The sequence below is a fragment of the Petaurus breviceps genome, unplaced genomic scaffold (genome assembly GCF_028583685.1).
Source record: "Petaurus breviceps papuanus isolate PSGF00001 unplaced genomic scaffold, PetGlider_PUasm1.0 101, whole genome shotgun sequence".
Taxonomy (NCBI): Eukaryota; Metazoa; Chordata; class Mammalia; order Diprotodontia; family Petauridae; genus Petaurus; species Petaurus breviceps.
In genome coordinates this window covers 3,914,272-3,934,974 of record NW_027185575.1, presented here as the reverse complement: position 1 = coordinate 3,934,974, position 20,703 = coordinate 3,914,272, and the positions used below count along the sequence as shown (strand labels likewise).

The following is a 20,703-nucleotide window of genomic DNA, read 5'->3' as shown; positions in this document are numbered from 1 at the left end:
ATCCCATCCCATCCCATCCCATCCCATCCCATCCCATCCCATCCCATTCCATCCCATCCCATCCCATTTCATCTGGTGTTATTCTATTCCATCTATCCCATCCCATTCTGTTCCATTACATCTCATTTTATCCCATCCCATTCCATCCAGTTCCATTCTATTCCATTCTATTTCATTCTTTTGCTTTTACATTTCCCATCCCACCAGGCAATACCATTGGACCTCTAGCTACTATTTTCAGCTCATCCTAGTTGGCAGAACATGGAGGCAAAATTCTGTCTGGCTTGGAGCTGGCCCCCCACTCACTAGTATAATTAAGAATGCAGGGTTCACTGGAGAAGGGATGCCATCTTCTCCCCATGACTCCCCACACACTAGCAGGAGGCCCCCAGCTCTGCCAAGGGACTGACTCCTGGCTATGGGAGATTTTCTATATATTTTGTTATTCTTTTAAAGAAGCGAAAAAAACAAACAAACAGTATCCAGTGTGCTCCATCTAGAATAGAAGTATCATTTAATATTCTCCTCAGTTCAGTGTGCTGAGGTCTGATGGGAAGAGTTACCAAGGTAACTATGTTATGCCCCAATGAGGTAAAATGATGCCCAAATAAACTAGGTCATTGAGCCTCTATTCTTCCACCTTTCCTCATTACAAGTTGGGATTCACCCGTGCCAGGCGAGTATGGTGGCCTTTCTCTGAACAGCTGGTGTAGGCTCTAATATGGGAAGTCCCTGCTGACCTTGTCTCTTACAATCCCTATAGAGAAGACTGACCTCATCATATATATAGCCAGAACATAGGCCACATGCATAGTGAATAAAGAATTTCCTCTTGGCTGGGACTGAAGACAGATACAGTAGATTTCTTTCATTTGACTTTAAACTACTAGATGTTTGAACACAATCGCTTGCTACTCTTCTCTCCTGTTCCATAGACTAAACCATCCTTTGCTAGTAGCTCATGACAGGGAAACAGTGTGGGGTTGCAGAAAGAACATTAGCCATGGCATCAGAAGACTGAAGTCACATCTGGCCTCGGATGCTTCCTCCTGGTGTGAGCTTGGACAAATTACTCCTCTTTACTGGGACTCAGCTTCCTCTTTTGTAATTGAGGGCATTGGACTGGCCCCTGAGGCCTGATGCAAACTAGATTTATGATTCTACTCTTAAGAGTTGATTTCAGATATTCAAACAAGGCTAGAAGGCCTCGAATGAGGAAGGGGGGGGGAATTTATTAAACAAGTGACAGGTATTGTGCTAATCACTAGGAATGCAAAGATGTAAAAGGATATAATTCCTGCCCTCAGGGGACTTGAAATAGAACAGGGGAAGACAATAAAACATACAGTGAATTGTTAATGAGGGAAGGGAGGTGAGGTTTGTTTTTTTTTTTGCCTTGGCAAAGAGGGAGAGGTAGTGTGCAAGGCTGGCTAGTAGATTGGGTGGACTGTGAGATAGTTTATACACACTCAGCTGGGTGGGGCCCTGGGATGAGAGTTCCAGAAATGAGTACTTCCCCATTGACCAGGGCCTGGATCCAAGATAAGCCAAGTATGGAGGTCCAAGTCTCAAATCTAGTGTGTCGGATTCTGGTCCAGATGGGGGAGGAACAGGTCATCAAGTCAGAGACTGATCATCATAAGAAATTATATTAAGAGCTGACATTAAATAGCACCTACTAGGTGTCAGATGCCATCCTACGAGTTTTGTGATTAGCACCTCATCTGAGAAAAGGAGCATGTTATAGACTCATAGAATGGAAGAGGCCTTAGAGATGACCTCATCTAACACCTGCAAATACACACAGAAGGTACTTAATAAATGTCAATCGAACTGAACTACCTGCAGTTACAGAAGGAGATTTGAACCAAGACCTTCTGATTCCAAATCCATTGATTTTGCAGGCCCTCCTCCCCCACCCCAATACCATGGAAATGAGGGAATTTCAGATCTTAAGAAAACTTGAATTTCAGATATTTTCTGAGGATGAAAAGCACCCCTAAAATCCCTCTCTTGTACCCCAGTTTGCCTTCTGCCTCAGGTTATTCCTCCTGACCTCTCAGACACAGGGATAGGTAGAATCTGCAGGTGGTGAATCCTTCCTCAAGGCTGTATTAAAGTACTATTTCTTTCTTTTCCTCACATTCTTCATCATTCCTACTTCTTGACCCATGGATCATTTCAAGGTTCTGAAGGATGATCATGGATATTAAAAGCTTTTGAAGTTTATGTTTGTCCAATCCTATAAAGACATACCCTCCTCTACAATGTAGTAATTCACACTTCAAATAACACTCCTCCTAGGGCATTTAAAGTCCTTCACAATCTGGGTAAAGCTTGTCTTTCTAGGATCATTTCATATTATTATTTCCTCTCCCATATTCTATGCTCCAGTCAAATTGATCCGCCTCTAGTTTCTCATCATATGTCTCTTTCCTCCTGTAACTTCACACAAGCTAACCATTCACCAATGCTTGGAATATACTCCTATTTCACCATCATTTCTTAGAATTCTAAGAGTCCTTAACTTGGGTTAAGTGTTCTTTTCTACCTGAGACCTTATCTTCCAGCTATTCATGTTCTCTCTCTCTAGTGATTTTTTATTTACATTTTTATATTTTCCATTTACTTATATTTATGCATATTATTCCCACCCATAGAAAGCAAAGTCTTTGAAGGCAGAAATGTTTTGTTTTTCTCTTTGTAACCTCAATACCTAGTATGGTGCTTGGAACCTAGTAGGCATTTATAAGTATGTGTTGACTAAATGGGGATATCAAACAATATTTTGCAATTTCAATGTCTTGTTTTCATAGAAACTTAGGAATTGGACAGTACTTTGGAATTGGACAGACACAGTGTTCAATTCCTACTTGAAGAATGAATCCTTTCATAGTGCTTTTAGTAATATATGTAAGTGAGGGGAGTGTTTCCATACCCACATCTCAATTATTATAACATAATCAATATAAGGAAAGGATGAAATTTTAAAATGTGTGGATAAGAAGATTTGTACCAGTACACTCTTTATGAGGTATGAATGTCTCTGATTAAGTTAAGAAAGAAAACAATGTAATTAGTTGAGTGGACCAGTCATGCCTATTGGACCTATGAATAAAAAATGAGACCCAGTCAAGTTTCATATAGTCTAACTTGGGAGAACTCTAAGAATGAGACTGTTAGGCCCCTGAAATAGAATCAACTTAGGGGAAGGAGAGAGTTTTTTTTTTCCTTTTTTTCTTTCTCTCTCTCTTGTCCAATCCTCCCCTAAAAATCATTCATCAGGTATTGAATAAGTAGGAACAATACATCTATCAACAAACACACACACCAAGGACCACCCTGCCACTCCCAAAGATGCAGGTGGACACATAAAGATAGCTGTCAAAGGAAATAAACAGCTAAAAGGATCATGATCCTGTGTACCATGAAGAATGTCATCCATGTACTTAAGAAATGACTTCCAATAACCAGGAGTGGTGAGTTATCCCTTTGCCATATCTATATACTACATCTATATCTCAGTACCATTCTCTCAATGCAAACTGTGTAGTATTTTGGGAGAGTGAAGCCCAGGCTTTTGGGGTGAGGCTAGTTAGTGCCAACTTCTCTTATTATGTAATCTTAATAAATACCTTTGTTCAAAGTTAATTAAGTCTGGATGATACAGTGTTAATGGGAAGCACACTAATGGGGGCTCAAGGATAACACTATTAAAAACTCAGCTACTTAGATTTACTCCCAATAGAAAATAGTAATCAACTTCCTTTTAGGAAATTGTACTGCAAATACAAGTGGCAGTTGGGCAAGTAGTCCCAGAGGCAGCGTTACACATGACTTAAAGCTCAAATCCTATCTCAGCAGATCTTAGGCAATATAATTAAATGATGGACTAACTTAATGGAACCCATGCTTACTTGAGAAGTTGTCAATGAATTCTTGTTAGGAATTATGGATGGCATATTCATTGTACTTTTAGCAGCACCTGGTAATAGCATCATGGTTCCTATATCATATTATGTAACTTGAACCTATATTCTATTATGTTTTGTTATTGACAGTGGTAAGACTTGCTGATTCATGAAGAATCCTACTTCTCCAAATTGACTTTGAGGTTGTTACATGTGTTCAACATAGACCTAAAATGTGGAGATGGGCAGCTAGATGGCACAGTGGATAGAGTGTCGGGGCTGGAGTCAGGAAGCCTCATCTTCCTAAATTCATTCTGGCCTTACACACTTACTAGCTGTGTGACTCTGGGCAAGTCCCTTAACCCTGTTTGCCTCAGTTTCTTCATCTGTAAAATGAGCTGGAGAAGGAAATGGAAAACCACTCCAGTGTCTTTGCCAAGAAAACCCCAAACGGGGTCACAAAAAGTCAGATATACTTGAAATGACTGAACAACAACACGTTTTAAAGCTGGAAGGACCTTAGGGGTCATTGAGTCCAATCCCCTCATTTTGTAGTTAGAACAAACTGAGGCTCAGAGAGATTAAGTGAATTTGCCTAGGGGACTAATGTAGGAGTCAGGATTTGAACCGAAATTTGAAATTTAGCCCTTGTCTTATTGTGCATGACTGGGAAGCAGGAGGAGATGGATTAAATTCAAGGGAAGAAAACAACCCAACAGTGATTAAAGAGAGAAAATAAAACAGATGACAGGTTGGGTCCATTTGGAGACTAATAGATAGGTCTTCTTGCCTGAAAATCCAGCGGAGAGGAAAGGAAGATTCTATATAATCCACAAACCAAAGAGCCAGCCCCACAACAATAGCTGAATCCACTCAGTAGAGACCTGCAGGGGAGGAGTTTCAGCTTTTTTTTTTCTCTATAAACTCCCCTCCTGGTCCTTTCAGACCCAAAGGAGTTCTAAGCATCTTCCTTTATGGACATATATATTCTCCTTCTCTCTCTGCAGATGATGGGTTAGAACTTTTAATTTCAAGGAGGTATCTGATGCCACTTCAGCAGTTCTTTGATTTCTAAAGTGCATTATAGCTACTTTTCTGACATCTCTGGAGAAAGGGTGGGGAGGTGGGGGTGGGAAGGGAAAGGAAAAAAAACAGGGCTAAGCAAAATTTCCAGTCCTCTCTTCTTTTTTTTTCTCTTGCCCCTTGCAATGAAGGCCACATAGACTGCAAATAGTTGGATAGAATTTTGTTCTGTGATAAATCACACATTATCTAGCTGACAATGCGAAATGCTGCCAGGACTGGAAATGTCTCCTAGTGCTCAGCTCGGGACCCCAAATTGCTCTGAGATCTGGCAGTTCTTGGCTGGCAGCTTGGCATGGCTCTAGGAAGTGGGTAGGCGGTGGTGTTTGGGGCTGGGAGGCAGAGATGACAGGGTACCACCAGACCTTTGGTCTGGGAGGGGCAGGATTTCTCTTCAAATTCAATTGGTCATACACTTGGAATAGCAAATTGGTTGTGTCACATGAAAGTTCTGACGTGGAGGGTCAAAATGTGGGTGGTGAGCAATAAAACATGATGTATTACTTTATATGCATTATTTTACTTGAGTATCACAACAGGTCTATGAAAAGGCACAGGAGACATTATCAGCCCCATTTTACAGATGAGAAAATGGAACTCAGAGAGGGCCATGTTAGCAACTTGCCTGTGATCTCCCATGTACTAAGTATCAGAGGCAGGATTTGTACCTAGGTTTCTCCAGATTCCAAGTCTAGTATTGTGTGAGAGAGTTGTCCTCTCCATTACTTCCTCTCTAAGATGAAAATATCTTTGCTTGTATATTCTGTTATTCTCTGATCCTGATAACATATTACTTCCCACTGGTCCAGTAGCTCCAATGACCTGGGGTGAAGGATGAGAAGAGAAAGCCCCCTCCTCCCCACCTCCCTCAAAGGGTCCTTCCTCACAAAGCACCCCTGAGCCTAGTCTACCCAATTTTCCAACTCAAATTGCTGAAATTCATTCCAGCTGTTTCAAGCCCCTAAGATGCATGGCTAACTTGTTTGTTCAGCCAGTCTCAATGGATCTTTTCTAACCCAATCAATGAAATTCACACCTGAAGGGATCACAGGATCTGACACCTTAAAGTCTTACCTTGTGTGACCACATTCAGTGAGTACATCCCATGGGTGGGGAGAGGAACTTCCTTATATGCTGCCCCAATTGTGGGTGTCAGATTGAAATAGAAATAGCCACTAAATCATACCCAAGCATCCCTTTCGGCCATGTATTGACTTAGTTTTAATTGTCTCTGTTTTATTGTATTTCTATTTTTTTAGCTAAATATTTCCCAATCACATTTTATTCTTGTCTAGGCCTCCTCCAGAAGTGCTGCAGGCCACATGTCATGGGCAGCGTATTTGACATCTCTGATTTACTATGTGATGCCTACACTTTAAATCCCATCTCTGAACCTTTCCAAATCACTGTCTCTGACGAGTATGGAGAATAGGGTCAGAAAATACAGTGAAGCGTGTGCACTACCACGGGGACCAACCACCTCTTGGTCTTTGTCCGCATTTTTCTTTCAATGAAGAGAGGAGGCGGGAAAAACTTCCAGTGTGACAACTATAATTATTTCTGAGTACTGTGAGGTCATAAAGTGTCTACCCGACAGTTGTCTCACTGATTTACCCCCAACAGAAACTGCCTTGTTTTCTCTTCATTGATGTCATTTGAGATTCTGAAGGCCTGAGACAGAGGGCAAAGGGAACAGAGATGTCCCTTTGACGGGGAATGTTGACATCTTCGCCTTCTCCATTAATCTCTTGGACTTCGAAACATTTCCTTAGTGATGCTTAAGAACCTAGCAGTCTCAGTATTGGAGACTGAGAAATATTCAGCCCTTGTCTTATTGTCCATAACTGGGAAATAGGAGGAGAAGGATTCAAATCCAAGGTGGAAAAACCCTCTGAAAGGGACCAAAATCAGAAAGTAAAGCAGATGACGGGATGGGTACATCTGGAGGGCAATGGTCAGAACTGTTTAGTATAGTAATAACTCTGTGTATGGATAGCTGAGGCAAACAAATGGCCATTAGGTAATATGTGCAATGAAAGTATATTCATCCCTCTCTCTCTCTCTCTCTCTGTTTCTCTCTTTGTCTCTCTGTCTGTCTTTATCTGTCTTTGTCTCTATCTCTCCATCTCTCTTTTTGTCTCTCTGTCTTTATCTCTGTGTCTCTTTCTGTCTCTATGTCTGTCTGTCTCTCTGTCTCTCTCTTTATCTGTCTCTATCTCTCCATCTCTCTTTTTATTTCTCTGTCTCTATGTCTATCTCTCTGTCTGTCTCTGTCTTTGTATATCTCTCTCTCCCTCTCTGAATAGCTCTCTCTCCATCTGTCTATCATTTTCATTTTTGCCATGATCCCTTCACTCATTCTGTCCCTCTCACTTGGAGTATTCTCTTGTCTTTTAAAAAAGTCTTACTACTTTTTCAGGGTCCAATGTAAGTTACAACTTCTTGCCTAGTTTCCTTCAACCACCTCATTCCCCTCTTTCTTCTCTGACATCTTATTGCATTTGAAATATGAACCACACATTTTTTTCCCTTTTAATTATATGATAGCAAGATTACCTTGTTCTCTACCTACACTTGTGCATTAGATAAGTAGTAGCATTACACGATGGCGAGATGGTCACAAGACCAGAGATCATAGGGAGTTTAAAGGTCATTGGGACCAAATCCCTCATTTTACAGATGAGGAAACTGAGTTACAGAGAGCTTCAGTGACCTTGCTCAGGATTATTCTACAGTTAGTATCTGAACTGAGGTCTTCTTAACTCCACATCCAGGACCCTTCTGGGATGCCATGCTGCCTGCATGAGTGTGAAAATCAGGAGACTTGAATTCTCACGCTTTCTCCCTCACTATCTGTATGACCGGGAGTCAACTGCTTCACCTTTCTAGGCCTCAGTGTCCTCATCTGTAAAAATGAGAAGTTGGATGAGAGGGATCTCTGAGATTCTATGAGCCTCCTTCTTTCATGTCTTCCATGATGCTAGGCACAAAGTAGACACCATAAATAACTCCTTGATTAATTGAGTTCCATTTTGGTGTCTTGGTTCTGTCTCGTATGTAGCCCCAGTGGTATATGAGCAGGGAGCCTTATAAGGGATAGAGGCCCTCAGGATGCCAGGGTGCATGTGGTAATGCTTATTCCAATCTCCCATTTATCTCCCTCTGTTATGACTGTTTTGATATATTTACACTGTTGGCTGTTGACACTGCCATCTCACATATCCTTGTAATTTTGATTTGAAATTGAGATTGGTACTGATTTATGGCCAGTGGCATTATGGTCCTCAGGTTCCTTGGTCTCCTCCTTGGATGGTGAACTATATGAGTCGATATCTCTCCAAAGGCAACCTTGCCACACTCTGTGCCAATGACCAGGCACCAGTCACACCAATAGCAGGGTGTGGTACTGGCCTAAGGCAGGGGGGCAGGAAGTTGCTGAGAAACTGACTCTCAGTGGCTTCCTCAGGGTGCCCCCTCACTAGCCATAAGTTACCATTTCTTCAATGTGATATGTAGGCAAGTTTTGTCTAAGAAAAATGCAGGAGGAAATCCTCTAATCCTGGCTGGAAAGAAGATATGTCACACCTATTTCAACTAGATTGAAGTTTTAGGCAGAACCCAAGGAAAGAAAATGGGACACAAAGGAAGGAAACAAGCTTTCATTAGACACCTACTGTGTTCTAGTCACAGTGTGCGTTATAAATATTATCTCATTTGATCCTTATGAATAACCCTGTGGAGAAGGTGTTATTCTTATCCCCATGTTATACTTTGTGAATTTGCATTAACAGAATTTTCCAGTCCTTAGCAGGGACAGGGCATAGATATGTTCCCTGTTTGCTGAGGTCCAGTCTCCGTCCTCTTTACTTTTCTTCTTGCTTGTCCCTTTAGCTTTGTCTGTCACTTTTCGAGCTAGAGACAGGTGGGTGGTGCAGTGGATAGAGAGCTAGACCTGGCAGCAGGAAGACTTGAGTTCAAATCTGGCCTCAGGTATTTATAGCAGTGTGTTCCTAACCAAGTCACTTAACCTGTTTATTTTAGTTTCTTCATCTGTGAAATGGGAATAATATTACCACTTACCTCACAGGGTTGTTGTGAGGATCAAATGAGATAATTCTCTCCATATACATGTATATGTTTATATATATATGTATGTGTATGTATATGCATAATTATATAGTTGGTATGAATGAAGGATATCACATAATATATATATACACACATATAATTTTTATATTATGTATTTTATAAATATATATACAATAAAACCCCAAAATTTGTGTAGCACTTTATGGTTTGCAAAGTATTATACATACATGTACACATAGATATGTATTGAAATTACCTCCACAGTATACATATATGCTCTCTATATACACACACATACACACATACAGATGAGGCATACATTTATGTATATAGTAGGATAATAGTATATTATACATATATACATATACTATATACGTGTGTGTATAAAATGTATATGCATATATATGTATGTATATAAACAACAGAAACATTTATACAGCACTTTGAGCTTTACAAAGTACTATGCATATGTATAGACATGCACATAATAATAATAACTAACATTTATATAGCACTTTTCTACATGCCAGGCATTGTTCTCAGTGTTTTTTACAATTATTATCTCATTTGATTCTTATGACTGCCCTGGGAGGTGGGTGCTATCATGATACCCATTTTACAGATGAAGAAACTGAGGCAAGTAGGGGTTAAGTGACTTGTCTAGGATCACAGAGCTAGTAAGTGTCTGAGGTCAAATTTGAACTCAGGTCTTCTTGACCGCAGGCTTAGTGCTCACTGCACTGTGCCAATGATCTATCTTTATGCATGATATATGTGTGTATTTAATCCACATAGAAACACAAATCATGTATATATGCATGCGTATATATATATATGCACATAGTGATTTACAAACCTTCAAATGCTACATAAACATTTTTGTTATTATTGTTATAATTATTTGAGTGTCACTGGAGCCATACAGCACCCTGTTCTGGACTGTATGAGAGATGCTACAGGAATAAGAGGCAACTTTTTCCTCATTGAACCTACAGAAAAAGAACATCGAGCTGTCAGAGACCTCAGAGATGATTCAGTCTGACACTGTCATTTTATAGATGAAGAAACGGAATTTCAGAGATGGAAAGTGATTTGTTTAAGGTTGGAATTGTGGGGCAGAAACGTCAGCATCAGGCAGGAGAAGAGAGAGAGCAGTTGATGAGGGCAATTCTTTCGATTGCGGTCTTTCCCCATGGTAAATAAATAAACAGATGCCCAGATCCCCATCTGCCCTGCACCCCTATATATTTTATAGTGCAGAACAAAAACCTTTCCTCCATCTCAAGTTCATTCGCTTCCAGCTATTAGACCCACTGAGCTTTAAAAACATCATGCCTAGCTAACCAATTCCAGACAGCTCATTTGACTTAAGTTAAAACATGACTTATAAATCAATTGTATTGTCCCTTATAAAAGCTCTTTATGAGAATGTTGTGTTCTTTGCAGCTGAAGATTCAGGGTCAGAACAACTTGTATGTTCCCAGTTTGTCCTGCCTAGGGGTTTTGTTTTTTCCTATCAGCCTCTTCCTCAGTGGCTCAGAGGGATTCAGCTTTTTGGGGCCAGAGAAGGGCTTCGAAGTGAGCCCACACCTCTCCAATCTGGAATCCTGAGTCGGTGTTCCAAGTCTCAAGCTTGAGTTATTGAAAATATGCCATCTACAATATAATGCTGCCTTCTCCAGGGAATAGTCACACCAAGGATGTAAAAAAAAAAGGAGAAAGAGTGCTGGATTTTGGAGTCCAAAGGTCTGGTTTCTAATCTTGGCTCTGCCCTTTACTCCATTTTTGATCTTTGGCTGAGTTTTCTTATCTCTGACTCTAGACTAAAGGATCTCAAAAGTCTTTTAAATCTGTGATTCTACTATGGATCGGGAAACAGTGAGAGTTGTAAGAAGGAATCTGGCTGATGGCTCAAAGAGTGAATGAACGAATGGAAAAATATTTAGTAGGGACTTATTATGTACCAAAATATACTGATAGAAATAATAAATATATTAAATATAAAATATCACAAAATAAATATACAAGAAAGCAGGATAGTCTTTGCTGGCAAGAAGGTCAGTAGTAAGTAGGAAGAAATGATGTCCTTTGGCTCCATGATGCGAGAAGGGGAAGCAATGAAGGCAGTAGAAAGAGCACTTGACTTGAAGTGGGAAGATCTGGGATCAGATTCAGGCTCTACTGCTTATTAGTCATGTGGTCTTGGGAAGTCACCTGGTGAAGTTATTCAACCTTAGCCTTAAATGTCTTCATCTTTAAATGAGGGGGCTGAACTCCATGACTCCAAGGTCTATTCTAACACTAAAGGAATATCACTATTAGCCTGTGATATGGAAAGTCTTTAAATGAAACCTGGCTCTGCCTCCATAGGCAATTAAGTTTTGAAATTGGATTTTCACTGTTAGGTGTTGCCATGAATATTTCCCTAATTCTACTGAGATCCATGGGTTGATGTTGAGAGGAAATCATCCAGTCTTTAAATAGGCTGAACTCATCAATGATAACTTTTAGGATGACTTTATGGGCTTTTCAACTGGGTCTGGTCCTAGGTTTCAGAAGGTCTTGCTTTCTCAATCACAAAGGGAAAATGATGCAAAGGTGGAGGTCAAAGACAAAATGCCCCCAAATTACTTCTTCTGAGGATTGGGGGTTCAAATCCTGCATCTGACACAGTACCTATTTGACTTCCAGCCAAGTCACATTAACTCTCTGAGACTCAGTTTCCTCATCTGTAATATGATAGGGGTTGATCTGGATGACCTCTGAGGTCCCTTCCAGTTCTTGTTATATGACTATATGATCCAATGACCAAGTGGAATGTAAGTGTTCTTTGAAAGAAGGGGCTGCTTCCTTTGTATCCCCAGCTCATAAAACACAACAGGAATTTAGCAAATGTTGATTGAGTTCAGTTGAATTGTATTTGAATCTTCAGTGCCTCTGCATATAATAGGCACATGATATGGGCTGTATTGAATTCAGAAAGTGAAATCAAGCAATCAGTTTGATTAACTTAAAACCTTCTCCAAAGGAAGCTTAAACCCACAAGAAGACTCCCTAAGCCCTTTGGTAAAGGAACAATTCTCTGTCAACCTTATGTGTCAGGAAGTTGTGGGATTGGTGGGACCATTCCCGTCGATTTTAAATGATCAAGATGCATGCAGGACTGACTGATCTCAGCTATTCAGTCAAAGATTTAGCAATATTCAGTTTTTCAGTTTTATCTCACAACCTATGTTCCTGTGAAAACATCCCCAAAGTGCTTCTTTTACCTCCTTGGTAACTAAGGCATCTCACTGGGCCCTGAGTAGTGTGTATTTCCCATTAGCCATTCCTATTATCATCATTTCAAGCAGTTTTGACATTTGTAATGTTCCCAACACTTCAACTGTTAACAACCCAGTCAGCAAAAGAGCAGAAAAGCATGTTTGTATAATCTAATCTTTGGCAAAGTGCATCATTGTGGGTGAACCATGTGGCTCCTTCCAGAATAAACAAGTATATATATGCATAAAAATGGAGAATCTTGGGCCAACTTTGAACAAAAATCACTGAAATCTTCCTGATTGAGATCACATTTAGCTCTCTGGTGTAGAAATGATTCTTAAGTGAGACCATTGGTAACCAAGAAACAAGGGATACCTTCAACACCACTCCCATTAGTGTAGAGTGTATACTCCTTGTGTGTCCAGATTATTTCATATGTTGAATTTATATGGCACAATGCTTGGCAAAGAGAGGGCACTCAAAAAATGTTTGTTGATTTTTATTGATAAAATCCATGTTCTGCTTCTGCAAAGAAGAGAGGAAAATGCGCTTTCTCATTTCAAGCTTGGCCATCACACTTGCATGGCATTATTTTTTTATTTTTGATGTTACTTTTTGTTGCTTTGTTCACTTGTGAATTTATTCAGTTATTCCTCCCTCTAGTTATTTATTCATCGACCTATATATTTATCCATCTATCATCTATTTACTTACCTACAGCTCTATCCACCTACAGATCTATCGACCATCCATCCATCTACCTTCCCACCTACAGATCTATCTTCCTATCAATGTATCCATCCATCTATTGTCTACCTTCTTACCCACAGATCTAGCCATGCATCTACCTATCCATATATCATCTATATTTCTACTTATACATCTATTTGTCCATCTATTATTTCTTTGTCCCTCTCTCTCCCCATCTCATCTTTGCTCTGTCTCTGTCTCTCTGTCTCTCTCTGTCTCTCTCTGTCTCTCTCTGTCTCTCTCTCTCTCTGTCTCTCTCTGTCTCTCTCTCTGTCTCTCTGTCTCTCTCTCTCTGTCTCTCTCTCTCTCTCTCTCTCTCTCTCTCTCTGTCTCTCTCTCTGTCCATCTCTGTGTATGTGTCTCTGTTTCCAGCCCTGTAGTCATTGTACATATTTGTTATCTGGTTTTATTTACTTCACTCCGATTCGGTCCATAGAAATCTTCCTGTGCTTTTCTTAATTCTCCATCTCCATCATTTCTGACAGCATGGTAATATTCCATTATACTCACATTCCACAATATGCTTAGCCATTCTGCATTTGACGCCAGCTTCTCTCCATTTATCACTAAAGAAACAGACTCACAGGCAAAGTGACCCACCCAAGGTCACCCACTTACAAGATCAAAAGTGGTGAAGCCAAAATGCAAACCCAGATCCTTGTATTCCAAACAGTTCTCTTTTGACAGCTCCTGTTTTTTTTTTTTTTAGCACAATGGAACTTTATTCAGGCTATATCGAAGATGAAGACCGTTGCATGAAGGTCTAAAGCGCTCAAGGTCTTTTATCGCTCATAAAATCAATAGTAAATTTGGTAGCAAAGAAGTGGTAATGCTGACAGGAGCTGTAGCTTAGGGAAAAAATCAGGCTGTGGAACAAGTCCAGACACTCTGTATGTGCTGAGCTAACTGAAGGTACCTTTAGTCACTAGGGGAAAAGTGAGGCACTCATAGACCTTATTTTTAGCTCTGCATTGGGACCCATTAGCTGGAATCATATCCCAGAAGTCAGACTTGCTGCATTGTCAATTCAATAAATGAACTTTTTCTAATGAGGGTCTAGGCCACAGAGCACAAGTCCCCCCACAGAAAGGTGTTCTGCTAAAACAGCAACTGGTGATCTACTGGCAGTACAGTGACTAATGGCCACAGGAGCAGCCCCTGAATATGCAATCAGCTCTGTTCTTCCAGTGCTGGAGTGGGTCATCCTGGGAGGATTTCTTAGACTTCTCTAAGTGGAGGCACTTAATTCAAGATTCTCTCCTATAAGCACCTCTGGACAACTACTGTATCCTTAGGACTGCTGGGTCTTTCCCTCTGACCTTGTGTAGAACTTTCTTTTAGATGTGATCTCCATTTCAATTAAAATATAAGCTCCTTGAGAGCAGAAACATTCATTTTTTCCCTATTTTTATCTCTAGGGCTTGACACATAGTAAAGTAAATACTAAATAAATACTGTTCTATTCATTGATTCATTCAACTATACATGGTGTCCCAAAATTCTTAATTCAGTTTTAAGCTATTAAAACTACTCCAAGAATTCTGGAATGCATTGTGTGTCTACATGATATAGATGGATATAAAATTTGCATACATATATGTACATGTTTATGAGCATGTGTATGTGTATATGTACACATGTGTATAGAACATGCAATGTTATATAATATGATATATACACATGTGTACATATAACATATATGTATATATGTGTCAATACATACACACAAAATGGTGTTCAGTGCAATTCAAATTTTCCAGGCCCTATACTAGACTCTGGGGACACAAAGGCAAAAATGCCAGTCTCTGCTCTCAGGGAGCTTATATTCTACCTGGATTCTATGACAGCTAGTGTGGTGTTGGAAACTTGGTTTACCATCCTCCCCCAGACTCTCACTACCTGTGTGACCTTGGATAATTCACTTAATCTATTTGTGCCTGTTTCTCCATATGTAACATGTGGTTACTAGACTTGGTGGTCTTCAAGATCCTTTCTAGTCCCAAATCGCAAAAATATAAGATAAGTTGAGAGTGAGAGATCTCCATAAACAGGAAGGATAAGGAAGGGGAGATATTTGAGCTGAGCTTTGCAGAAGGGAGAACGAGAAGTTCAAGGCTATGCCAAGGCATGGAGATGATCTTCAAAATGGTCAGTTTGGGGAAGACCTTGGCCAAAAGCTCTCTGAGCTGAGGGGCTGTTTCTGTCTTGGCCTCAACAGTACCCATCAGTGACTCATGGAACTGTTACTTAATAAATGTTCATTGAACTTGTCATAATAATAACTAACATCTACATAGATTTTTAAGACTTACCAAGACCAGGATTTTTATTAATTCATCTGAGTCTCATGACAACTTCATGAGGTTTTAAAGATAAGGAAAGCAAGGCTGAGTCAGGCTAAATGGTCCTATGCCCAATATGCGTTAGTCCAGTCCTGCTTTTATACAGTGTTGCCCTCTTAGAATCCTTCACACATTCAAGGCTCAACCCAGAGATATTCAATTCAGGTTTTCTTGATTCCAAGTCTAGCACCTTTCAGAGAATTATTAGAGCAGAAAGAATCAACAGGGTCAATCTGTATTAAGCACCTTAGTATGTTCTAAGCTGCCGAAAGCACCGGAGAAACAAATACAAATAAAAAAAAAGACAGTCTGTGCCCTCAAGGAGCTTGACACCTAGTGTGGGAAGGTTGTTATTGTTTGTTCTACATAATGGAAGAGGACCATGACATCAGGGAGGTGGTGCCATGACATGCAAGTCAACTGGATTTAAGTGAGCGAGGGCTGGGCAAAGTCACCAGCCTCACTATCTCCTCTGAAGCCATCTGGTCCACCTCAAGTCCAGTGTTCCATCCTCTATTGTCAAGCTGTTGCTGAAGTGAGAAAGATGGGGGACCAGAAGGATGGTGGTGCCCTCAGTGGAAATAGGGAAGGCTAGAGGAGAGGTGAGTCTAGGGCAGGAAGATAATATCTTCAGTGTTAGACATGCTGAGTTTTAAATATCTATGGATATCCAGTAAAGACCTAGGACAAGCAGGCAGTTGGTGATGTGAGCATTGGGCTCAGGAGAAAGAGTAAGGCTGATATGATAAATATGGAAATTATCTAGGATGATAATTGAATTAGTGGCAACCTGTGAGATCATTAAGAGACAGGACTTTGAGAGATGAAGGGATCCAGGACAGAGTCATAGGGGACACTTGCAATTAGGGGTGGAATATGGGTGGAACCCAGCAAAGAAAACTGAGAAGCTTACATTACATACAAAAATTACATACAAAAGAAGCTTGCATTAGGTAGTGATGGCATGCCACCATCAATGGTTTCTCAGGAGCTCCATTAACACTTTCTGTTAACTAGACTGGTAGCAATAGGGTTTAATGCTTCAGTGACTCTTTATAAGTTGGGCATATTCATGTACTAATCACGGTATATAGTAACCATGTGGATAAATTCCATTTGAGCTTCACTTTGCACTTTCTTGTTAACATCTAGGGGCACCAAGGGTTATTTCAGCAGGTAATTTTCTGTTCTAATCTACTTATTTCCCTGGTGGCAGAAACTGAATATTTCTCTGAAAATAACAGTAATAGCCTTTTTGTTTAAACCTTCCTGGAACAACATGTTTATAAGCAAAGGAAAGAAACTTGAAAAATCCACTCAATTAAACTCCAATGAAAATTTGCTTATTTATTTCTCTCCTATCTTAGAGCTGCTTTGACAGATGGATTCCAACAGCCCTATCCCCGCCCCCCCCCCCATCAGCCAAGGCTGTCGGTCTCTTTCGAAAGCCTTAACAACAATACATTGAGAGCCTCTGCCTTCAGAGCACACCAAGAGTCAATGATGAAAGCCAAATAACCCTGTGGGCCTTGTGTGACACATGGGAGATGAGGGTGTGTACTGGGGGTTGGGGGGTGCATCAGGCGAGGTGGAAAGTAGCAGAATGGAAGTCAGAGCCAAGTGTCTCTTTCATTCACGTCAAATGCTTCCACAAAGGCAGCGGAAGGGCACTGCTGACATGCATGCCCATTTAGCCATTATTCTGAAAACAAAACAATGGGTCCTTTCTAGGATGAACTTTCTCCACATTTACCCAACAGGGTGGAGTTGCTCTCTCTTGAGGTCAAATCAAATCAAATCAATTAAATCAGAAACCAAGTTTTGAGTGCCCTCTGTGTGCCAGGCTAGCGTGCACACTGGAGCTTTGTGCTGAGTATTCCTTTGTCCATTTCTCCTCGTCTCCATTTACCGTAATACACAGTAACTTCCACATGACTAAAAGGATGGGCTCTGTTGATATTTTCATAGAATCATTGTGTTGATGATTTTTGGGGGGTTATGCCAAAGCTGATTCATGCAAGAAATACAGAAATAGACCAACCAGTTACAGCAAAAAGAAGAGAAATGAGAGGCTGTAGAAGAGGAAGAATGAAAGACAAAATACCATTTTCTTGTTCCTGTATTAACCTATGTTTGATAATCTCACACTGAGGATCAAATGTGAGGTAGGACTATTGCTTGGGGTAGATGGAATAATGTAATTAATGACAGGGAGAAGGCAGAGCTGTTCATGACTAGTTTTGCTTCTAGTTTCTCTGTTAAGGAGAATTACCTGCATGTTATACATCATAAAAATAGCTAATGGGAAGCTATCTGCGATGACTAAGGAAAAGATTATTATATATCTACTCTTGATGGATTGAAGTCACATACCCCAGAGGAGTTACAACTCAGGGTGCTGAAAGGACCAGTTGATGTGATTACTAAGACACTGTCAGTATTATTTGAAAGTACATGAACAAGAGAATGCCAGAAGGAAGAACTATCAAAAGATTGGAGAAGGACAAATATTGTCCCACTTTTCAAAAAGGATTAAGATAACAGTCTGTTAAATATAGGCCAATGGACTCAACTTCAATTCTTAGGAAAATTCTTCAATGGGTTGTTAAGGAGATGGTTTGTGGCCATCTGGAAAAGGAATGGGTGATTGCAAAGGACCAGCCTAACTTGGGTAACAATGGGTTGTGACAGACTAATTTTATTTCCTTTCTTTACAGTCACTAAACTAGAAGATGAAGGAATTCTGTCTGGATTTTGGTAAAGCACTTGATAAAACATCTCATGTTATTCTCATACTGTTCTTGTAGAAGTCCCAATTCTTAGAATCATAGGATGTGAGGGATGAAAGGGAGCAATGAGGTCATTGTGAGCTCTTTGAGGGTAGGAGCTGTAGGTTTCCCCCCTTTACTTAGCACAATGTCAGCACACAGAAGGTGCTTAATAAATGTTTGCTGATTTGATTTGACCTAATGTTAGTCCCTCATTCAATAGAAAAGGAAATGGAGAAAGTAGAGAGATGTTAATTAGACATAATAAAATTAGATGGATTTGGAATTGGTTGAATAGCTCACCTCAAAGATTAGTCATTAGTACTTCAATGTCAATGGGGATGAAGGCATCCAAGGAAGGGCCTCTGCTTGGCCACTGTCCTTTTTCCTTTCTGTTTATGTTTATGGCATTTTAATTAATGATTTATAGAAGGGCATCAAATTCGCAGATGATACCAAGTTGGAGACACAGTTAACAAAGAGAAAGACAGAGTCAAGATTAAAAAAAAAAAGATCTTGACAGGCTAGAGCTTTGGATTGAATCTAATTGGATGGAATTCAATCGAGACAAATATAAAGCTTTAGTCTTGGGTTTAAAAAAATAATTTCATAAATACAAGATGGGGGAGGCAAGGTGAGAGAGCAGTTTATCTGAAGAAGAACTTAAGTTTTCATGAAATATTCTTTTTTTTTGCTTTTTTTTGGAGGGGGGAAAGCAGGGCAATTGGGGTTTAGTGACTTTCCCAAGGTCACACAGCTAGTATGTGTTAAGTGTCTGACAATGGATTTGAACTCAGGTCCTCCTGACTCTAGGGTCGGTGCTCTATTCACTGTGCCACCTAGCCACCCCAAGCTACATTCTTAATATGAGCCAGGAGGAGGATGTGGCAACCTACTCCCCCTCCAAAAATAAGCTAATGCCCCTTAGACTCTGTTCAGATGGATGTAGCTTCTAGGAAGAGGGAGGTGACAATTGGTTTGTAGGCTCCCCTTACTGGATTATATGTGGACACTGTTTAAACCTGGGAGTCACGTTGAGGAAGAACTTTGATAAGCAAGACAGCATCTAGAGAAGGGTAACCAGGAGAGCTAAGGGCCTAGAATTCATGACATATTGTGATGCGTTGAAGGAACTAGGGATGCTTAGGATAGGGAAGGGAAGATTCTGGCACATGGGGCAGGAGAGGTGTGTTCAAGTATGTGGAGGATTGTCATATAGAAGAATAATATGACTTCTGTTTGACACATCCAGGCAGATTTAGGCATTATGGATGGGAGTTGCAAAGAGGTAAAATTAGACTTAATGGCATGAAAACCTTCCTAACAATTTGTTGTTGTTGTTGTTGAGTCATGTATGACTCTTTGTGACTGCATTTGGAGTTTTCTTGGAAAAGATACTGTAGTGGTTTGTCATTTCCTTCTCCAGTTCCTTTACCAGATGAGGAAACTGAGGCAAACAGGGTTAAGTGACTTACCCAGGGTCACACAAATAGTAAATGTCTGAAGCCGGATTAAAACTCAGGAAGATGAGGCTTCCTGACTACAGGTCTGGCATTCTATCCACCGTGCCATATAGCTACCCCAATTGGATCTGCCCAAAAGGAGAATGGCCTGATGGGAGACTTGGTGGTTTCCACTATACTATGGGTCTCTGTTGTAATGGAAATTCATTTTGGGTATGGGTTAAACTTCATAGCCACTGAGGTCCCCTCACATGCTAAAATGCTAAGATTTTCTGTGATTCTCTGATTTATCATTTGCATATCAATGTATTGGGCTGCAATTCGGAAGAATTGGGAATTCCAAAGAAAAAGAAGAATGAAAGATATTATCAAGAAAAATGTTTGACTGTAAGAAGAGATGGGCTGATCACATTATGAGGATGACATGACCAGTGGGTATCTAGAGCGTTGCACTGGTGATCTGGAGAAGCCAGGAGAAATCAAAGAAGGTCTCCAGTGTAACGGGAGCACATGGACAAAATATCCACAGCACGGGTAGTGATCTGTATTATGGGATGGGACTTTAAAACGGATGATATCATAGGTCCTTTGGAACACTTTAGAATTAGGTGTTATTAGAACCAAAGAAAGGCAGCTAGGTGGTGCGATGGACAGAACACTGGGTCTGGGGTCAGGAAGACCTTAGTTCAAATCCAGTCTTAGACACTTACTAGCTGTGTGACCCTGGGCAAGTCACTTGACCCTGTTTGCCTCAGTTTCCTCATCTGTAAAATGAACTTGATAAGGAAATGGCAAACCACTCCAGCATCTTTGCCAAGAAAACCCCAAATGGGATCGCGAAGAATCAGACGTGACTGAACAGCAACAACAGAATCAAATCAAGTAAATGATGGGATGTGAGGTATGGAAGGGACCACTGAGGTCACTGTGAGCTTGAAGCTAAGGATTGGTTTTGGCTTTCTTCCTTTCTTCTTCCTTCCTTCCTTCCTTCCTTCCTTCCTTCCTTCCTTCCTTCCTTCCTTCCTTCCTTCCT

At 40.4% G+C, this 20,703-nt stretch overlaps 1 protein-coding gene across 1 annotated transcript in view; it reads right to left on the bottom strand.

Moving 5' to 3' along the window:
* Window positions 1-20,703, bottom strand: part of LOC138157907 (transmembrane protein 132C-like) — a 612,402-nt gene that overhangs the window by 38,892 nt on the left and 552,807 nt on the right. The gene's annotated exons all lie outside the window — the stretch shown is intronic.